The 17,529-nt window shown below is 39.3% G+C and overlaps 1 non-coding gene and 1 pseudogene across 1 annotated transcript; both read left to right on the top strand.

Annotated features, from left to right (window-relative positions):
• Positions 1-9,643: 9,643 nt before the first annotated feature.
• LOC119625597 (U4 spliceosomal RNA) lies at positions 9,644-9,782 on the top strand. Its single transcript, XR_005241769.2, has one exon. It is a non-coding gene; the product is annotated as a U4 spliceosomal RNA (small nuclear RNA).
• Positions 9,783-9,830: 48 nt separating this feature from the next.
• LOC119625090 (small ribosomal subunit protein eS7-like) lies at positions 9,831-11,142 on the top strand (annotated as a pseudogene).
• Positions 11,143-17,529: the final 6,387 nt, after the last annotated feature.

Below are 17,529 nucleotides of genomic sequence, written 5' to 3'. Positions count from 1 at the left end.
ATAGGCCTCCAATATCTTTTGGCTTGTAACGTTTCTGCTGGGAGGTCTGGTACTAGCCTAATGGGTCTACCTGTACATAACTTAACCTTTCTCTCTAGTTGCCTTTAAGATTTTTTCTTTTGTGTTGACTTCAGTGAATCTGATGACTATGCGCCTTGGGGATTGGTCCTCTTGTATAATATCTAGCTGGGGTTCTCTGTATTTCTTGAATTTGCCTGTCAATCTCTTAGTGAGATGAGGGAAATTTTCACAAACTGTATCCTCAAGTATATTTTCCAAGTTGCTTATTCTCTCTCCTTCTTGCTCAGGAATGCTAAAGGGTCATAGATTTGGTCTCTTTATATAATCTTACATTTCTCAGAGGTTTTGATCATTTTTCTTAATTCCTTTCTCATTATTTTTGTCTGACTGAGTTGACTCAAAGAACCAGTCTTCAAGCTCTAGATTCTTTCTTCAGCATGGTCTATTCCATTTTTAATACTTCCATTTGTATTACAAAATTATTACAGTGAGTTTTTCAGCTCTAGAAGTTCAGTTTGGTTCTTTCTTAAGATTGTTATTTTGCAGCCTGGGTAACATGGCAAAATCCTTTCTCTACAAAAAAATACAAAAAATCAACTGGGTGTGGTCACGTGTACCTGAACCTGGCAGGTTGAGGATGCAGTAAGCCCTGATTGTGTGACCACACTCCAGCCTTGGTGACAGAGTGAGACCCTGTCTCAAAGAAAAAATAAAAAATGATGGCTATCTTGTCTTCCAGCACTTGGGTCACCTTACTGGATTCTGTGGATTCTTTTGATTGGGTTTCAACTTTCTCCTGAATCTTGATGACTTTCCTTGCCATCCAGCTTTTGAATTTTATGCCTGTCATTTCAGCCATTTTAGAATGGTTAAGAACCATTGCTGGGGAGCTGGTGGGCTCATTTAGAGTAAAGGGGACACTCTGGCTTTTCAGATTGCCTGAAGTTTCTTGTGCTGATTCTTTCTCATCTGGGAGAATTGGTGTTCCTTTAACTGTGGTTTAAGTTGAATATATTCAGTTGGCTTCATTTCTGGATGCTTCTAGATGCCCAGGGCTCTGTAAAGGAACTTTATATTTGGGTCAATTCTTGCTCTTGGTTTCACAGGTGTATATATTTAGTGGGACAAATTTTTGGTGTTGTGGATTGAATCCAGTAGATCACACTTAAGAATAATGGCCAGTAGCTAAGCTAATACCCAGTCACATGACTCTTTTGTACTACCTTGTATTCACAGGCATGCTCTGTGGTGGCAGGGGAGAGAGACAGCCCCCTCACGAGTCCACTCCTGGGCCTTGGGGGAGCCCCTCTGATGACTGCTGCTACACCCACATTTTTTGTTAGGTGTTCCATGTGGTGGGGCCCCCCTTGGGCAGAGGCTGTGGTAGGGAGATGTGAACAGAGTCTCTGAAATGGCCTTGAAGAGGAAGGCACACTCTGTTCCCTCTCTGTCCCAGGAACCCATGCATCTCACCCTTCTCAGTGTTCTGAGGATGGGGACTCCTTCTCCACTTAAGTGCCAGCCACAGATGTTGGCTTTGTACTCTTGAGCTGCCCGCTACAGCCCTGGGGGCAACGGGATGTTGGCTTGGGTCTGGGTTCTGGTAGTGGTGAGAGATCCAGTGTGTTCCAGGGTCCTCAGGAAAGTACTTAGGTGCAGTGACTTACTAAGGGTGTGCTGCAGGGGCTGCACTGTGCACCCACTCCTGCAGGGAAGCTAGGCATAGACCCTATGAGGGAACAGCAGGCAGAAGAGCTTGCAGAGCAGATGCCTCCAGTCCTGTGGTGAAGCTGGCCCCGCCTCTGCTGGCTTAGAGGTCAGCTGGGGCCTGCACCTCCTGGAGGGGAATGGCGAGCCCTGGGGGATGGGCCTCTGTCCTCACTCTCTGCAGGAGAGTCCAGTGTGCAAAAGCTCCCAGGCTCCATCCGTCCAATGGCCTGTCTCTGCCTGCTCCCTAGGGAGATCCCCCGCTAGAAGTCCATGTCCATGGGGGATACAGAGTCCTCTGTAGCTAGGATTCCACAGGTCTGCAGCAAGAGTGGGCTGTCCCTCAGTTGCCCCACTCACCCCTTTCTCAGAAGCCAATTGGAGCTGGAACTAGCCCTGGCATTAGGGTATCCTACACAGGATTCCCAGCTTCATCCCTCTTCTGCCTTGGTTCCTGCATCACTTCTCCATCCACTCTCAGCATTTTCTCTCTGAAGATCTGCCCAAATTATGGTGGTTTACTCGATAATTCAGTCTCTCTTAGTAGGAATGGCATTTTGGGGACTGCATCTAGTTGGTCACTTTGTGTTCAATTTGAAGAATGTTTAGGACATGTTTTGCTGGACAGCTCTTCAAAGCACACTGCTGAGCACTTCTACTGGGCCCAGTTTGAGACTGAAACTGTAGAGCTTTTGAGAAAACAAATGCGGGCTAAAAGCTTGAATAGACATTCTCATTTCAATATTTGTCATTTAAAGCATCCCTCATTATTATCAATATAAAGTGAAAATGCCATACCCACAGTCGTGCTGCCAATCATTTTCTCTACTGAGCTAAAGACTCACAGAAATGGGATTTTTATAGTAGCCTCCAGAGACACCGAAGTGACAGTGCTATCTGCATCCAAAATAAGAATGTATCTACCACTGGCAAAATGAATTAGTATGACTAAAACTCAAATGAATCTCATTTCTACCCCCTCCTCTCTTTCAGAGTACTTATCTCATTTTATTGCAATTGCTTTATAAATGTCCTGCCTTTGACATTGTAAGCTAAGCAAGGGAACAGTCTATATATACACTATTTTACATTGTTTTCACAGTACTTAGTACAATGTCTGGTTCATGGTAAACTGTTAATAAGTATTTATTGAATGTGTGTGTGAATGAATAATAAAATGAATCATACCATGATCTCAGTTGCTAAAATAATGCACAATTAAATAGAGGGCAAAAATTTTACCCTAGAAAACTAAAGCCCACAATATAAATAATCAAGTGATCCACTTTTCAAACAATGGTCAATGACTGAGCAAACAATATTTAACCTATTGGGAAATTTTAAAGTTTAGTAATTAGTTAATCATCCTTCAAAAGGCACTTATTGAACACCTATTAGGTACTAATTCCTGGGAAAAGCTCTATGCTACTAATTTCTAACAGAAGCAGTACCCAACTCCCACTTCCATCCCCAGCTGTGTTTTGCAATTTATTTGATTTTTCTTTTTGCTGTCATGATATTTGGTGGCCAGGAGCCAAGCATTCTAGATATCTTACAATTTGTAGGATAGTCCTTCACAATGAAGAATTGTTCCAGGTTCCACAGGATTTTGAAATATTTTGCAAGATATTTAAGTGCCATATTTCACTCAATCTAAGATACCATTGATTTTAAGATGTACTATAATTATATATATAACTGAGAAGGAAGAACACCGCCAATTATACTATGACACAATTCCTTCAGTATAGTTCTGCACAACACACGTGTCAGTCTCAACAGCTCTTGCTCTTCTGAAATTTCTTTTAACTACTCTGAGCGATCTACAAATTCTCCTCCTTTTTGTTACTCAGATGGATCTACAAATTCTTCTGCCTTCTGTTGCACTGAATGGCATATGATAGTTAATCTTTGCATATATTTCATGATGAAAATGTAAGACGACATTTATTCATGGTGTCTTCTTTTTTTAATAAAAAAAAAATGTGCTTGGCCGGGCGCGGTGACTCGCGCCTGTAATCCCAGCACTTTGGGAGGCCGAGGTGGGCAGATCACGAGGTCAGGTGATCGAGACCATCCTGGCTAACACGGTGAAACCCCATCTCTACTAAAAGTACAAAAAATATTAGCCAGGCGTGGTGGCGGGTGCCTGTAGTCCCAGCTACTCGGGAGGCTGAGGGAGGAGAATGGCATGAACTCGGGAGGCAGAGCTTGCAGTGAGCCAAGATTGTGCCACTGTACCCCAGCTTGGGTGACAGAGCGAGACCCTGTCTCAAAAAAAAAAAAAAAAAAATTTGCTCTAGCTGTTCGAAGTTCCTCTGGGAAAAATATTGAATGATTGTTATTCTTCCAGTGACGAATGCTTTGTAATTTCCAAACGATGTCCACTGTCCTGCTTCCATGCTTGTGAATAATTATTTGTATTGATGTTGATTCATAGTATAATGTCTTTAAATGACATTTTATATAGCAGTTAAACTCAACACATGCAATACCTGCAAAGCAGATAACCCAATTAAAGTGATGAGAATATGAACAACTCTGATCAAGTTTCCTCATCTTGGCTGCAACCTGATTGAAAGAGACTGTAAGAAGCCATTGACTGTAAGATGAATTTTGTAATTTCAAAAAGGTTAAAATGTGTCTAGAGACAATAGATGAAAGATTTGTTTTTGTAGTTATTTGAGTCCAGAATCTAACTCCATTTAACTCAAATATGCTGAGTTTTTCAAGAATGCAAATATACTATGTAAATCACAATAAGATCACCCTTGGCTTTGTTCAGAACTTACCGAGGTTATTCATCCTTCTGGAAAAGCTATTTGCGATACAGTATTTGAGTTTCTTAGGTCACATACCTATAACTGTGTTACGAGCTACTATATTCAATGTGATTCTTCATATAGTTGCAAACATCTGACTAATTTAAGACTTGTCTTCGTCAATGATTTAGTCTCATTTATTATACATAATTTTCTTATTGCTCTTATACTATGCTGACGGCATTTTGTCAATTCGAGAACAGAATGCTGATTTATAGTATTTATAGAAATATATAAAACATATTTCAAAAGACTATAGCTACAGTGCATATTGTGGTTGATAGTATTTAAATGCTGCTATAGTGATATTGTTTGTACAACACTTGAAATTAACACCTTTTTCATACAGATGTAGGTTTGAAATGCATGTATTTCAATCTTCTTAAGATTCTTAAGAATTTTTACACATTCTTAATCACATTAATAGTATTGTTTTTCTAAAAAGGTGGACCTTTTTTCCTAAAAAAATTATCCCCAGTGGAAGCTGTTCTTAATGATGCATGGTAACTGATAGGATACTAATGGGATTTTGACCTAGTTCTTTTTTCATTTGAAGCACAAACAAAAAACTCACCGGGGCAGACTATCTCCAAAAGACTGATCAAACCCTGAAAATATGCAAAGGCATTTCAGACAAACATTTCTAACTTTAATACTTAGATGAATGCTATAGCTTTCAATCTGAATATCTTCAGCTTTAACATCACTAATTATCTTAACTTTTTGAATGTTCTGAACTTGGAGAAAGGTCTAATTAATTTTCAGTGGCTCAGTGAGATTTAGGTATATATGAGCATTGTCCAAAATACGTACAGTCGCTTGACTTCAGGTCTGTGATGCATGGGATCATGTGATGCCAAAAGGCACCAAGGCCCCACATTTCCTGACCCCTGGTAAAGTTCACTGTCTGCCGTTAAACTGGCAACTGACCTGACACCAGAGCTATCAAAGGGAGATTTTTTTTTTTGAGTCCTACGTACACTTGATGATTCTTTTGTCATTGTGGTTGGTTTTCATTGTGTCAATAACTTTTGGCAGTTGGTCTACTCCTTAACCTGAATAATCAGGATTCATCTCTTTGCATTCTGTCTCAGATGTCTCCACTGATGTCTTCCATAAGCTGGTTCCAAATCTGCATCTCCTGGTGGGGAATCCCAGACTGCCCCAAAAGATTTTGAGATCCATTGGCATTCCAGATTTTTACTCCCTTGGAGACAATTACTTAGCACTGTGGATAAATCGTATATGTAACACAGAACTACAGTAACTCCTCCAAACACCTCTGCAAGATACGTGTTTGGTTGCCAGCAAAGAAAACTCTTCTGTTCAAGGTACTGCATGCTAAACATGCACAGGGTGCTGGTGAGTCCTCCTTCTGAAGCCAGGGCAAACTGTGCTTGATCTTCCCTGGGCACTGCATTTGGCCTCAGAGATGCAGCCCTGGCTTCTGGTCCAAGAAGGTGAATGCTAAGAATCTGTGCTATACTCTTGCTGCAAAAGACATCAGGCCTCTTGATATTTTGAGCATGTTTTTATGTAGGATATATTAACTATGGATTTCATTTTAGGAGAGTAAAAGGACTAAATATATTTATAAATAGGAGGGCTTGGTCTGATAAGATTGAGAACCGCTGAACACAGATATGCTATTCCTGCTAATAGCGTCATTGAAGAGTAGACTTAGACAATTGCAGCAAAATGGGAAAAGTTTGGCGATAGTGGTAAGCACACAGTGCTATAAACGCACACAGGAGGGCACTTAGGATGGACTAGGGAAGGGCCAGGCAGGGTTCCCTAGGAGAGGTGATTTTTGAGCTGGCCTACAGAAATATTTGGAGTTATTCAGGTAAATGAAGGTTATTCTAGTTAGACGAAAAAATGCCTTGGAGGTATGAGATGGCATAGCATTTATAAAGACCTACAAATGGATGAGGCAGTTGAATCAAGGGAAATAGTAGTGTTTTGATTGGATAAGATGCCAGGTTGTTCATAGGCAATTATTGCTCCTCCCTCCTGAGAATCCATTAAAATAAAATAAATCATTTCCCCTTCTGTCCTACTCCCAAGTACAGTCGGTGTAAATCCACAGAGAAAATGGGAATGAGAGAGGGGATGTTAGTAGATGAAAGATTGTTACAGTTTGTGAATTTAGGAAGTTAATAGAAGCAGAAATGTTATTTAAAATATTTAAAAATAAGTACGATGTGGGGCCCAAGCAATCAGAAAGAACTGCCTGTTGTCGTGCAGAAGAGTTTCCTGGGGACCCTCTGCTGAGCCAGTGGTGGGCTGCACAGTCTCTGTCACCCTTGGCTTCTCTAGATGTACTCTCCACTAAACTTTTAGAGCTGAGAGAACTCCCTTGCTTTTTGACTACCTGATGGTTCAGCTAAAGGAGGTATCAGGATCATTATTCTACTGGTTCTTTCCCTGCTGAGCCATGGTTTTATGTGCCTGCTATCCTCTACCTAGGACCACAGTTTCTGTAGGGTAATCTATTCTATAGCTATAGCTCTGCTTGGTTGCACCAACAGTTTCCTTTCTTGCCTCTTCAGGCTTAGAGGAGGTAATAGCTTTCCAATCTTGATGATTCTGGTGTCTTGTCCCATCCCTTGTTGGTTGGTTTCCCTTAACCCTCTTCATGCCACTGGAAATGGTCTCTTCATTAAATCTTTCAATGATCCCATTTTCTGTGCACCATCTGCTTCCTGTAAAGAGTTCGTGTGGGTGCATGTGGAAAGGGGGTTTCCCAGGGAGAGAATGAGGTGGCAGGGGGTGTGCAAGGGATTCTGGAGAGGTAGCTAATAACCAAGAAGGACAATAGGATTTCTGTTTCATGAACTGTCATGGCTAACCTGGTGAATGTCAGTTAGATATCAGTTCTGGATAGGATACAAACTATGTACTTATTGGAATAGAAGCTTACACAGAAGATGAAGGGCTTTGTTTTTGTCCCCTCAAATGCACAAAAGGTCAGGATGGCATGTATTTCAGAATATAGGAAGTAAAGTCCAGAACTAAAAATGGTACCAACAAAGGAATGCCTTACATGTCTGAATATGGAACTGGAATCTCAGCTCTTATTTCTATCCAATAACTAGTTGAACCAATAACTAGATGTGTAGCTTTCAGACAAAAGATTGTAGGTTATTTCTGTATAGGAATTAAATAGTGAATACTTGAGATTAAGGGAAAATTTAGGAATATTGACTGAAAAGCTGCACTCAAGGATGTTTGTTCTCTATTCCTATAATCCCATCAAGCCTTTGTTGCACATATTCCAGTCGGGAGACTGGAGAACTCTTCTGGAAAATAGAATGGCTTCAGGGAAAAGTTCTTCACATATTGATGTTTAGAAATCACCAGTGAAAATGTGGCTCTCCCCACCTGTCAATCCAAAGTGAAACATGTGAGTTGATATAGTTCATCTATATTAGAAAGCTGCCTGTTAGCTTTTTAAGCTTTCATTTTTAATATGTACTCAAACCAAAGATCTCTTGGCATAAAAGTAAGCCTCATAAATTAAAAACAAACAAGTAAAATAAACATACAGAGAAAGTGCCCAGACCAAAAAAATGTGTAAATCAGAATTAATCTCTCCCAAATAAGAATTTCACAGCTCCAACTAAAACTTTAAGGTTTGTGAGAACATGTTGTAACTGTTAAAAAGTCTCAGAAAGCAACTTTAAAAATTAACATACAGGTAAGTTAAAAAAATCAGGTGGCTAGAATAAAAAAGGGAAGATTTGGAACATAAAGTCAAGAAAATTTCTCAAAATATAATAAAAACAGAGGTGAAGGCCAGGCATGGCAGCTCACACCTATAATCCCAGCACTTTGGGAGGCTAAGGTGGGTGGATCACCTGAGGTCAGGAGTTTGAAACTAGCCTCGCCAACATGGCGAAACCCCATCTCTACTAAAAAAAAAAAAAAAAAAAAAAAAATTAGTCGGGTGTGGTGTGGTGGTGCATACCTGCAGTCCCAGCTACTCGGGAGGCTGAGGCATGAGATCATGGAGGTGGAGGTGGAGGTGGAGGTTGCCGTGAGCCAAGATCACACCACTGCACTCCAGCCTGGGAGACAGGAAAACAGAGGTAGAAGGCCGGGTGCTGTGGCTCACGTCTGTAATCCCAGCACTTTGGGAGGCTGAGGCTGGCGGATCATGAGGTCAAGAGATCAAGACCATTCTGGCTAACATGGTGAAACCCCGACTCTGCTAAAAATACAAAAAATTATCCAGGTGTGGTGGCAGGTGCCTGTAGTCCCAGCTACTCGAGAAGCTGAGGCAGGAGAATCACTTGAACCTGGAGGCAGAGGTTTCAGTGAACTGAGATCACGCTACTGCATGCCAGTCTGGCAGTAGAGCAAGACTCTGTCTCAAAAAAGAAAAAAATAAATAAAGAAAACAGAGGTGGAAAATATTAGAAAAAAGAAGATACTTAGAAGATAAATATAGGAAGTTCCACATATGACTAAGCTCCAAAAAGAAAGAAAAAATAATGAAAATGGAAGGAAGGAAATGATAAAAATAAAATACAATAAAATATTTTACAATCGAAGTGTATTAATATCCAGATATAGAAGCCTTACCAAGTTGCCAGTGTCAAGAATGGAAACGACCCACACGAGGGCACTTCATAGTGAAACTGCAGAGCACAGACGTAAAGACAATTTCAGAACACAGATATAAATACCTTCTGAGTGTCAGAAAAAAGACACATGTAAAGGACTAGGAATCAGAATAGCGCCAGACATCTCAAAGAAAGTCTAAGAACAACGAGAGAGTAGAAGATGGTTTTCAAAATTATGAGGAAAAGCTCACTCTATCTATGTATCTATGTATCTATGTATCTATCTATCTATCTATCTATCCATCCATCCATCCAGCCAGCCAGCCAGCCAGCCAGCCAGCCACCCTCTGTCTGTCTATTGGTCTATCATCTATCATCTGTCTATCTTTATGTTTCTTACTGAGAACTTGATACTTAACAGTGAAAAGGGCAGATGAAGACCTCCTGATGGAACCTTTGTTAAACAATTGATGGAGGATATGTTCCAGCAAAATACGGGAATAAATCAAGCAAGAGGAAAGCATAAGCTTTGCACAGGGGGAGTATGGTAGCCAGTGAGGTTTATCCCGGGTGCGATTATTGCTAATTGATAACGTTTCCCAATACCCCACCATGACAACTTGAAACATAATCGGTATTGGCAATTTTTGACAGTCTCTAGTGACCAAGATTTAAAAAAAGAAAAGGAGGCAAACATAGTATCTAGGGAACCATGTCTCTAACAAAGGAGAATAGCAAAAGAAGTACCTGGCTGAAAACCGTTCAGAGGGCCTACAGAGCAACCATCCTTGTTCAGAGCAGGAGAAGGAAGGTCCCCATGATGCAGAACTCCATCCAGAAAAAAAGTAGACTCAAGGGAATGGATGAAATTGTCAGTGGTAACTTAGAGATGAAGGAAAGTAGTAACGATATTTAAATGAAAATTATGCAAGCAAAAAAAAAAAAAGAATTTTTAAAAAATTGACACAATAGTAAACAAAAAACTCTATAGAAAATAATGTCTTGATCCTCTTCCTAAACCGGTGCTCAGCAAGGAGAAGGCCCACGTTCATTTCGGGCACCAAGATCGTGAAGCTCAATGACGAGAAGCTGGACGAGTTCGAGTCCAGCATCTCCCAGGCTCTTCTGGAGCTGGAGATGAACTCAGACTTCAAGGTTCAGCTCAGGGAGCTTAATATTATGGCAGCCAAGGAAATTGAAGTTGGAGATGGTCGGAAAGTTATCATAATCTTTGTTCCCGCTCCTCAACTGAAATCTTTCCAGAAAATCCAAGTCCAGCTAGTAGCAAATTGGAGAAAAAGTTCAGTGGGAAGCATGTTGTCTTTATTGCTCAGAGGAGAATTCTGCCTAAGCCAACTCGAAAAAGTCATACAAAAAATAAACAAAAGCATCCCAGGACCCGTGCTGTGACAGCTGAGCACGACGCAATCCCTGAGGACTTGGTCTTCCCAAGGAAATTGTGGGCAAGAGAATCTGCGTGAAACTGGATGGTAGCCTGCTCATAAAGGTTCATTTGGACAAAGCACAGCAGAACAATGTGGAACACAAGGTTAAAATTTTTTCTGCATCTTGGCTGGCATAGAGAAACCCTGTCTCTACTAAAAATACAAAACATTAGCCAGGAGTGGTGGCGGACGCCTGTAGTCCCAGCACTTTGGGAGGCTGAGGTGGGCGGATCATGAGGTCAGGACATGGAGACCATCCTGGCTAACACAGTGAAACCGTCTCTACTAAAAATACAAAAAATTAGCCAGACATGGTGGTGAGCACCTGTAGTCCCAGCTACTCGGGAGGCTAAGGCAGGAGAATGGTGTGAACCTGGGAGGCAGAGCTTGTAGTGAACTGAGATTGCACCACCGCACTCCAGCCTGGGCTACAGAGCCAGACTCTGTCTCAAAAAAAAAAAGAAAGAAAGAAAAAATCTGGTGTCTATAAGAAACTCATGGGCAAAGATGTTAATTTTGAATTACCAGAGTTTGAATTGTAAACAAAAATGACTAAATAAAATATTTTCACAGTTTAAAAGAAAAAGAAAAAATAATAATGCTTTGATAACTTTTTCTTTGCGGCGAGTTATATTTTCTGAGTCAGATTATATTGATTCAACTGAAAGTAGCTTTTAACTATATTTAAGAAATAAGAGAGAGGAGGTGGGAGTATAGGAGTTAAATGCATGTGTGTCATATATGTAAATTTAAAGATAAAGTCTGAAGTATTGATAAATCTAGATAGAGAAGTATAAATCTATGTAGCAGAGACTTCTACAGGTCTCCCAGACGCTGTCTCCCCTTGTCCAACAGGAGGCTTTGGCACATGGCTGGCCAGTGCAAGCAATACTTCTCCACCCTCCCGGCTGGGATGAAGTTTTGGCTCATGAGTTGTATGTACACTTTTCAGGTGACAGCAACTGGAATCGTTCAAAGAACAGCATGCCCATGTGCCTTTGCCCTTTTCTCCATCTTGATGTCTAAAACATAGATTCTACCTCAGACCGTGAGGACAGAGGCCACATTCTAGTGGCAGTAGAATGTGAACAGGGAGACGTCTGGCTCTTTATACTGCAAGTATTTTATGTAAGACAAAAAAAACAAAAAAACAACAAAAAAAAACCTGTTTCTCTTATTTGAGGCATGGCATTGAACTTGTCAGAGCCAAACCTAAACTCTTTTAGCATAGTATGAGAAATATGGAGGAAATATCCAGAACCAACTGAAATAATAAGAAATGGTTGTCTCTGGAGAGTATATTTGGTGCTAAAGAGGGACAAAGGAAAGAGCTACTGTTTTCCATTATAAACTTCAGCAATAATGAGCCGAATATGAAATTGCTGTTTAGTAGACTGAAATTGGTTGAATATCAGTGATTTACTATGCTTCAATCTAATATATATATTTTAAACCAGGTGCGTGTATTGGTATGATTAAAACATCTTTGAATACAAAAGAAAGAAAGAGGAGACTGGGTAAGTAGACAGGAATCTAATCTTGAAAGACCTGCTGTGTCATAGTGAGGGTCTGTGGTTTAATGTGATCAGATTGGTGTTTTGAAAATGATTCCCACAGTAAAATGGAGAATATACTTTATAGTATAGCTCCATTATTTAGTAGCTATTGTAAATAATTTTAAAAGGTGCCTTTATAAATCAATAAAGACAACAAATAATGAAAACTAAACTAAGGCTGTTGCAGAGAGGATCAGGTTAAGAAACAGGTTATCAATCAGAGAAAGAGAGCAGGAGATGGAAGAGAGACAGTCTGGGAAAGTGGTTAAGAATCTAATTCTGAAGTCCCTTGGACTGTCTGTTACCCTATGTGTGGCTTTGGCAAGGTTCTGTAATCACGCTGTGCTTCCCGTTCTCATTTACAGAATGGGGATAACAATTGCACCTCCTTTTTAGAGTTGTGGTGAACATTACATGCAAGAGCACATATGAAAACCATACAGAAGTGGTGAGAGTACACGTTCTTGTCTTTTTCTGCTTCTCAAGGGGAATGCTTCCAGCTTCTCCCATTCAGTATGATGCTGGCTGTGAGCTTGTCATAGATGATTCTTGAGTACACATGGACATAAAGATGAGAACAAGAGACAACGGGGACTACTAGAGGAGGGAGGGCAGTGGGGAGGCAAGGGTTGAAAGACTAGCTGCCGTGTACTAGATTCACTACCTCAGTAACGGGATTAGTCATACACCAAACCCCAGTGGCACACAATTTACCATGTAACAAACCTGCACATGTACCCCCCGAACCTAAAACAAAAGTTGGAAAAAAAGGAAAAGTAACAAACTACCTGGTGCAGAATAAATACTGAATAAATGTGAGCTACTATTATTACTATAGGTTGCTTCATCCATTGGAGGAAGCACAGGAGAAGGCACAGCCTGGGCGGTGGTAAGATACTAAGCTCTATTCTGGAATGTGGCATTTGAGGTACTGGCTATCTAAGTGGATTTGTCTGATAAAGAAGATTGACAGGACAGAAGTTGTGCTACAAATAGGATTCATTGGGACCCAGGTGGAATTTGAAGCTATAGGAATGAATTCATTCTACATCTAAGAGGAGTATGTAGAGTGAGGAGAGAGAAGAAAAATTAGAAACACCAATATTTAAGGAAAAGGGAGGCTTCCAAGGAAATTAAGAATAATAAATCAGAGATTTGGGAGAAGGGTAAGTGGAGAACATTGGGAAGTAACAATTTCCAGGAGTGTTTCGCATGCCCAGACTGGAACGGGATGTAGACAGGTTCCTTGACTTTAGCAACTAAGTGGGTGATCACCACGTTGGTGGTCCGAGGAGCTCAGGAGTCAGAGGGCAGAAAGCAGAGGTGCTGCCAAACATGACGAAAGCAAACTGAGCCACTGGGGGCAGAGTCTTCTTTCTAGAAGCTTGTCTGGGAATGAGAAAACTGGAAGAGATTTGAGAGTGTTTGCACATGTAAATAAATAAGACTTCAGAGAGGATGGAAACAAAACAAAACAAAACAAAAAACACCATAAAACAAATAGCACACACGAAAAAGCAGGGTCCCTGAGATCTGTTCTCTTTTGATTTTCCATTTTGCCTTCTCAGATAAGTAGAATGTGTGACATCAAAAAGACGAATTATGATTCTTGGTACTTAATTATGTAAGATCTGTTTCAAAGCCTCATGGGAGAGTGTTTTGTCCTGTTACATATTCTTTTTCTGTATGCTTTCCTAAAAAGTGATAACAACATATGCAAAGAAACACTGAGAGAGAAATCAATCTGAAATGACATTGCATGTCTAGAGATTATTTTCTATGCTCAAACAGAAATAGCTCTTTTTGATAGCTTTTCCTATTAACATGCCACTTTAAGGAAGAATAGGAAAGTGCTGAGCTTCACAGTCAGAAAATGCTTTCTATTTTAACTCCTTCAAAAAGGTAATGAGTAATTTCGTCTGTCTATAAAACTACATGTGTATGTGTGTGTTTAAAAAGTCCCAGAGGTCAAAATAAGTCTTTATGTAATTAGAAATTTTGTGACCTTTCAATAGAAAATAATCACAAATAATGGAATAAAATATGTTTTTTGATCTCAGGTGTGACAAAGGCATTTCTTATAGCAAGAAGTAAAGGCGTACAACCACTGGAAGGTGGCTGCTGTGCTGTGATCTCTGTTCTCGCAGCATTGTTTAGTAGCCATTATAAATAGAAACAGTGCGCATAGGAGAACGGATGCACTTTTCTACATCAGCATCAGACTGCTCCCAGGCAATGAATGGCCATTGTAACTGAGCATAAGAACTGAATAATTATTCTTAAATTATTTTCAATGCATATACTGCTCGACATGTAAGGGAATGGTTGTTTACATGTAACACTTTGAGAAAACTGAAGAAAAGCTCAATAAGAAACTGCTCGACATGTAAGGGAATGGTTGTTTACATGTATCACTTTGAGAAAACTGAAGAAAAGCTCAATAAGAAATTTGCTGCAACATGGATCGAACTGGAGGTCATTATGTTAAGTAAAATAAGCCAAGCTCAGTTTATTTGCATGCTCTCACTCATATGTAGGAACTAAAAGAAATGAATTACATAAAGGTAGAGAGTAGAATGGTGGTTACAGAGGCTGGGAAGGGTAGCATGGATGAAGAACACTTGGTTAAGAGGTACAAAAATACAGTAAGTTACAAGGAATAAGTTCTAGTGTTCAATAGCACTGTAGAGAAACTATAGTTAACAATAATTTTTTGTATATTTGAAAATAGATAGAAGAGACAATCTGGAATGTTCCCAATACACACAAAAAATAATTGGTTGAGGTGGTGGATATCCCAGTTACCCTAATTTGATCTTTATGTATTGTGTGCACATATCTAAAGAAAACCCTCATGTACCTCATAGATACAACTATTATGTATCAATTAAAAAATGATCATCATTTGTGATCTGTGTTTCTTGTATGAGTTCTGATTATGCTCCAAATACTATGCTATGCCCTTTAAAAAGCATTTAACATTTTAAATATTTATGATCCTATGCCGTAAATACTAGTATTATCCCATTTAGCAGGGGAATAATTTTAGACTCAGTTAAATTACTTCTTATGTTTTGAGATTTGGTATGTGAGATTTAAAGCTACTACTGGAGAGAGCAGTCTTCCTCTAGTTTGAGAATTGAATGATATTTTGGGGGCAAAACAAGTAAGATATGAAGAAAATACTTAGAGGCAATAACCACTTATTAAAAGGGAATTCTTATGTCTAAGAAATTTTCATCCTGACTAAAATACTCAGCAAAGTACTGCTATTCTGACTGTATTTGCAGCCACATACATGCATATATATATACTGCATATATACATATACTGCATATTTATACTGCATATATACATATATTGCATATATATACTGCATATATATATATCTATATACACTGTTTGACTAACTCTATTAGTGTTTTTTGCAATGTCTCTCATTTTATGAAATTGATATATTCCTCAAGAATTGCAGGCTATTTATTTATTTATTTTTTGCTAGCTGTTTATAGCTCTATTTGAAAAGGGCCCTAGCTGTGAACACTGGGTAAATAATTGTTTTATATTATCAAGAGGACAAATGATTATTTCCCAAATAAACACACTTACGTTTAACTAGCTGTACAAATAGGGAACTGAGTGCTCCAAACCATGTGACTAAGATACGAACTAAAGAGAGTACTATGGCACGTGGTACCGCTAGAGATGGGACCACTCTCTGGCAAGAGGATGGAGCCAGCATGTGCCTAGGTTGTTCACAGCCTAAGGGCATGCAATCTTTTGAGCTCTTCTTGCTAAGGATTATTTAGCACAGAGTTGTATGATTCCTGCTATGTTTCCATGATTCCAAACCTTTAAATTTTTTTTTTTTTTTTTTTTTGAGACGGAGTCTCGCTCTGTCGCCCAGGCTGGAGTGCAGTGGCGCAATCTCGGCTCACTGCAAGCTCCGCCTTCCGGGTTCACGCCATTCTCCTGCCTCAGCCTTCCGAGTAGCTGGGACTACAGGCGCCCGCCACTGCGCCCGGCTAATTTTTTTCTATTTTTTAGTAGAGATGGGGTTTCACCATGGTCTCGATCTCCTGACCTTGTGATCCGCCCGCCTCGGCCTCCCAAAGTGCTGGGATTACAGGCGTGAGCCACCGCGCCCGGCCGCAAAAAAATATTTTTATATACTTCCTATGGTGTCCTAAGAAAGTTCAATGACTATATTCTCTTTTATTTCTTACGTGTTATTTTTGCATTATTTCAAACTTACAAAAAAGTGAGAACAGCACACAAAATTTCTGTTATATGTACTTTTACCCAGATACACAAATTGCTTAAATATTGACCCCATTTACTCTCTTATTTTAACTTATGCTTTCTAAGTATATGTTTGTATTTTTCTCTGAAACACTTGAGAGTACATTTTAGACATCATGCTCATTTGTACTAAAGACATCAACGTGTTTTTTCCAGGAACAAGGATATTCTTCTGCATAACCACGATGCAATGATAAAATCAGAAAAGTTAACATTGAAACATTACTATTATCCATGGTCCATATTCAGATTTTATCAATTGTCCCAATGATATTCTGTATAGCTAATTTTTTCCCAGTCCAGGATCCATTCCAGTATCGTGTATTGAATTTAGTTATATTTTTAAAATCTGGGACTGTTCCTCAGTCTTCCTTTGTGAGTCAAGTCTTGACATTTTAAAAAGTGCAGGCTAGTTATTTGGTAGAGTGCGCCTCAGTTTGGGTTTGTCTGATGTTAACTCATAATTAGAAATTAGATTATGCCTTTTTACCAAGAATGCCAAACAGATGTTGCTGTGTCCTTCTTGGTGGTTTATAGCAGGTGGTTTGAGATTCAGTTGGCTCCATTACTGATGATTTCAACCTTCATCACTCATTGAAGGTGCTGTCTACCAAATTTTTCTTCTGGAAAGTTACCATTTTTGTCTTTGTAATTAAAAAACAATCTGTGGGACATTCACTGTTGACTCTTGCCTTGATGAATTATTACTATGATGTTGCAAAATGACAATTTTCTCTCATAGTTTCTGCAGCTATTAATTGATATTCCATTGCAAGGAAGGGCTTTCTTTTCTCTCTCATTGTGCGTGTTTGTATGTATTATGTGTTTATATCAGTTTAGACTCATGATTTTTTATTTTATTCCATAGGTTGTAATATTTTACCATCATTATTTATTTTGATGCCAAATTGCCCCCTTTGTATTTGAATTTTTAAAAATGGCATTAACCAGTTTTGTCATGTACTTTAGTCACATGACCTGCATTTGATAACTTCTGGCTGATTTCAAAAAATAAATATATTCTCCTGACAAGGAATTTCATTCTATTTAATACAGACAAAATGAAATGAATAATGAAAAATTAATAATTTTGAAGAGAACTTTGTTG

This window comes from Chlorocebus sabaeus, chromosome 13, assembly GCF_047675955.1.
Source record: "Chlorocebus sabaeus isolate Y175 chromosome 13, mChlSab1.0.hap1, whole genome shotgun sequence".
NCBI classification, from domain to species: Eukaryota; Metazoa; Chordata; class Mammalia; order Primates; family Cercopithecidae; genus Chlorocebus; species Chlorocebus sabaeus.
Note: the sequence above shows the minus strand (reverse complement) of the source record. Positions and strands in the feature narration are given on the sequence as shown.